Below are 4,949 nucleotides of genomic sequence, written 5' to 3'. Positions count from 1 at the left end.
TAGTTATAACATTTAACATGGTAAAACATATAACATTTAACACAACATCATGAATCCCCTTAATAACTCTTGAAAAGTCGTAAATATCGTAACCTAACCTAAGTCGTCTATAGCCGGGTTCATTTGGGTTTGCTTGGTACACTATAGTCACGAAAAATGGACTTACGCCATTTTAGAGGAGCTGCTGGAAAGGATTACCAAAAATTATATGATTTTTTTAGTTTATTTTTTAAATACATATTTAATATTTTTTAAATTATATAATATAAATTATTTAAACAGTAAAGGTCAAATTTAGAATCTAAATAGCTGATGTAATGGCGGCAAATTGCTCAGATTCCAAAAGTTTTCTAGCCTCCGTGTTAAAATACTTGATTACAACTTAAAATTAACAAGTAGCGAGTGGTGCATCCTGAAATTAAATGTATTGAGATTTCTTACATATTCATATAAAGATGAGTTGGATAACCCCTATTGTTTTTTTATAGTCCCTACATTTCTAGAACTTATCCCCCCTCTCTTTATTGATTCATTCATAAATATGTTTATGTAACTTACAATTAGCCTGAATAATACTTTTTGAAAATAAAGGGGTCCGGACCTGAGAGAGGCATTATGAAGCTAACTTTCAACTGGCAACAAATTATAGAACAAATGGTACAAGAGCCGGGAAGAAAAAAAGGCAGTTATCTTACACCAATTTTTTATTAATTCAATAAAAACTATGTATAATTACCAGTCAAAATTGATGAGTCTGCCAAGTATAGGTAGGAGGAATAAAAAATTACGTTTCAAAACCTTAAAAAAACATTAATTTTTCATTCTGAGCTCTATATCATAAAAACTAACAACAATAGAAAATCTAAGAGAACATTATTTAAACAAGAGTAAATTTTTTCAAATATTAGCCCTAAAAGAGCTATTTACGTCCGATAATTCTCGAGATATAGCTTTTTAAAAAGCAAAAGTTCTTGAAAATCTACTGAAAGATTAGTACTTAGTTAATTTATTTTGATAAATCTATATCTAAGGAACTATGTGACGTACTGATGTCTATTAGCACTCAAATTAAAGCTAGTTTAATGGACTATAATGAAGTTTATAACCTTTATCTTCCTAGGAATAGTAGGTTTCATGATATTAGCTAAAATGAATTGATTTATAGTTGTTCGGACAATAAATTTGATTTATGAAAAAATTTATTTCAGAAACCATTGCACGTACAGATGTCTATCAGCGCTTAAATTAAAGCTAGTTAAATTTACTACAAATAGTTAATAATGTTCATCTTTGTAGGAGTAGTAGTTTTTATGATATTTGAAAAAATAAACTCACAAAATGTTAATTTCTAATTGTTCATATAAAATGTTTGATTTTTGAAAAAATATATCTTTATATCCATAAGACACACATATGTCTACCAACATTCAACGTAAATAACTCTATTAGGGCTCATATTTTAGCAAATTTACTATTCTTTAAATGACGTTTTCTTCTTTTGTTCCTACTTCTTAAAATACAGAGCCCCGAATGAAATTTTTTTTTTTTTATCGCTTTGAAACAGCCGCCATTTTTTATTCTCCCTACCTATACTTGGCAGACTCATCAATTTTGGCTAGTAATTATACATAGTTTTCATTAAAGTAATCTAAAATTGGGGTGAGATAACTGCCTTTTTTCCCCTCTTGGGCTCTTGTGCTAAAACGGTGCATATTTGACCCAAATCTGACAATCCCAAACATGTTAGATAAAATTTTGGATTTCACGTAAAAATAATTGATTGTTCCTCAATCTACATATTATTTTAATTTTCCTCTATTATTATGACAATTTAAAAAAAAAAACAAGTTAAATCAGTATTATTTGTGATTTTTGTTTTATTTTTAAATTCATGATCAATTATATTCTTGACTACCATCACGTGTTGATTATGATTTATCTCGAGATCAATAAACTCAAATGAGAACTTATGGAAGATCTATTTGCATGAAACTTTACACAAATATTGGACAAGCGTCCGAGAATTCTTATCAATGCACCCTAAGAGTCAATAAAACATTGAGATATATTATTTAAACAACTTTTTATATAATATATTTCTTCCTTTTCTCTATAAAAATTTAAACATTAATCAATTATACACCTCTGGGATACCTCCAGTCGTAAATGCTGTAGAGAGGAGGTTGTACTGACCAGGCAAAGAATAGGTCACACGAGGCTCACCCACTCCTATCTTATTTCAAAAGAAACGCCTCCGAACTGCCAGTATTGCAACAACGATCTAACAATAACCCATATTTTCCAAAAATGCCTATATTTCACACCATACCTCAATAGCTTAGGACTAAACCAAGCCATCTCAAAAACCCTTGGAGACGATGAGAAAACAATAGAATTAGTGTTTCAGTTTTTAAAATCACAACATTTACCGACAAAAATATAACATTGAACAGAAGAAAAAATGATAATAATAAAATAAAATAATAAATAATCAAATTAAAACATAAATAAAATATAAATAGCGTTGATGACCAATGAAGTTTGGCGCCACTAAACAAAAACAAACAAACAACTATACACCTATTGGTTCGTTTTTTGAGTGGTATACAAAGTGGATATTGCAGTTCGTATTAAATAATTTATTTATTAATATTTACAATTGTATTAAAATATATACAACAAGTAAATTTGGTTAAGGAATGACACAGACATGTGGAGAATCTAACCAGTGATAAAACTCCATTTACATTTTTAGTAGAGAAAATTTTGAGGCCATCTTCTTTTCAGATGCCTAGAGGTGATTATCAGATAGTAAAGAAGCCAGGTTAGAAAAAATTTGGTTTAGGTTGTTAGGAAGTTCATCTTGGAAGGATTCGAATCTGTTTCTGGCGAAATGGGCAACATATTGAACATTGAGGTCCTGATAGATTTGTGACAAATAAGAAGCATTAAGGATTTCGGATTGTAGGATTAGAAACAAGAGGAATTCGATGGTTTAGTGGGGCCACAAAGTACAACTCCGAGAGTCCAGATAGGCTTTATTATAGTCATATAAATGAGCTTGTTAGAAGTTCGATATTTGGACCATTTGACTAGTAAGTGCTGTAATAGTCTGAAGCAAGGAGTACTTTCCTGCCTTTTCAGTCTTGTGTGAGGATTCCAAGTCAGTTGTTGTCAAGATGTAGATTAAATAAGTTTGATTGACGCTTCCAGTAAAGCAGGCCAAGAGTATTTTTTTTAAAAGTTAATCACCTTCATTTGTGGTTGCCTTCAAAAAACCATATTAGAAAAAAATCAGATTAAACTATAAATATTAAGATAAATTCCAACAAATCCCATCAAATCACCTTTACCCTTCGTCGTAAACCTACTGACTGCCCTACAGTTTCATTTAATGATGTTACTCTTACCTCTGTCGAAGAGATCCGCTACCTTGGACTACATTTGGACAAACGATTAACCTGGAACCCTCACACAAGACTGAAAAGACAGGAAAATGCACGTCGATTTCGACTATTACAGCACTTACTAGACAAACGGTCTAAACTTCCAACTCATTACAAAAGACTGATCTACATGACTGTAATAAGGCCAATCTGGACATATGGAGTTGAGCTTTGGGGCTCCACTAAACTTTCAAATTCCTCTCGTATTCAATCCTTACAATCCAAAATCCTTCGTAAAATCCACAATGCTCCTTACTTTGTCACAAATAAAATCATACATAAAGACCTTAATGTTCCCTATGTAACAGATCTAGCCCGAACCAGATATCACTCCTTCCATTATAAACTCTCTAACCACTCAAACCCCCTAGTTTCTAACCTTGCATCCTATTCCATTCCTGACAATCCTCCGAGGCGCCTGATAATAATAACTCTATTAGGGCTCATATTTTAGCAAATTTACTATTCTTTAAATGACATTCTCTTAGGTTTTCTTGTTTTGTTCCTACTTCTTAAAATACAGAGCCCCAAATGAAATTTTTTTTTTTTATCTCTTTGAAACAGCCGACATTTTTTATTCCCCTTACCTATACTTAGCAGACTCATCAGTTTTGACTAGTAATTATACATAGTTTTCATTAAAGTAATCAAAAATTGGGGTGAGATAACTGCCTTTTTTTTTTCCTGGCTCTTGTACTGTGTGTGCTCTCACTATTCCAAGGGATCGCATCCCACCTGAACTTTACTTCCACTTTGTCGCTTTTAAAATTTACTAGCCATGATTATTGGGGTGCCCATCTTCATAGGATTAGAGTGAGAGATATGACGTCCAGCTACTTATAAGTCTGCCCTCGCACCAACATGCAGAGGGAACATCCTGGATTACTCTAATTACAGTGGGGTCACTCTTTGTTTATGACCCAACAAAGTTGCTTTAACCATCATTCACTGCCAAGAAAAATCGGTAACTGATGTTTGAGAGGAGGAAGATCCAAGGTCGATCAGATGTTAAGCCACTGGATAATGCTAGTAAAATCCCAGGAGTAGAGGATGTTTGACTTTCGGAGTGTTAAAAACTGCATTAAAAAAAATCTGTGTTTTTTTTATTATGACTTCATTCCTGGTCATTTCTGACATACGGGGAGGGGAGGAGAGGGAGTTATCTAGAGGTAACCAACATATTCTAACCATGATAGGGGTAAAGTTTTCAATCCTTGGGACAGCCACATACATGAAATAAGTCGAACCCAGGCAGGATTCAAACTGGTATCACATTTCCAAGGTTGCAAAGACTTGCACCTCAACCCCCTAAGCTACAGATGGCTCTAGCCATGTGTGATCTAGGGATGTTTCCGAAACTAGTGAACCTAAGATGACAATGGATGATGCTAAGTATAAACTATAAAGTAGATATATATGTATATATAGTTGACCGTAAAAATTGATATATAAGAAGATGGTCAGGGTTGCGGTCAAAAGTGAAACAAAAATAGTTTACAACTA

The sequence above is a fragment of the Halyomorpha halys genome, unplaced genomic scaffold, assembly GCF_000696795.3.
Source record: "Halyomorpha halys isolate HHAL.00 unplaced genomic scaffold, Hhal_1.1 Scaffold16.1, whole genome shotgun sequence".
NCBI classification, from domain to species: domain Eukaryota; kingdom Metazoa; phylum Arthropoda; class Insecta; order Hemiptera; family Pentatomidae; genus Halyomorpha; species Halyomorpha halys.
The sequence above is the reverse complement of the archived record's forward strand: the minus strand, read 5'-3'. Positions refer to the sequence as shown.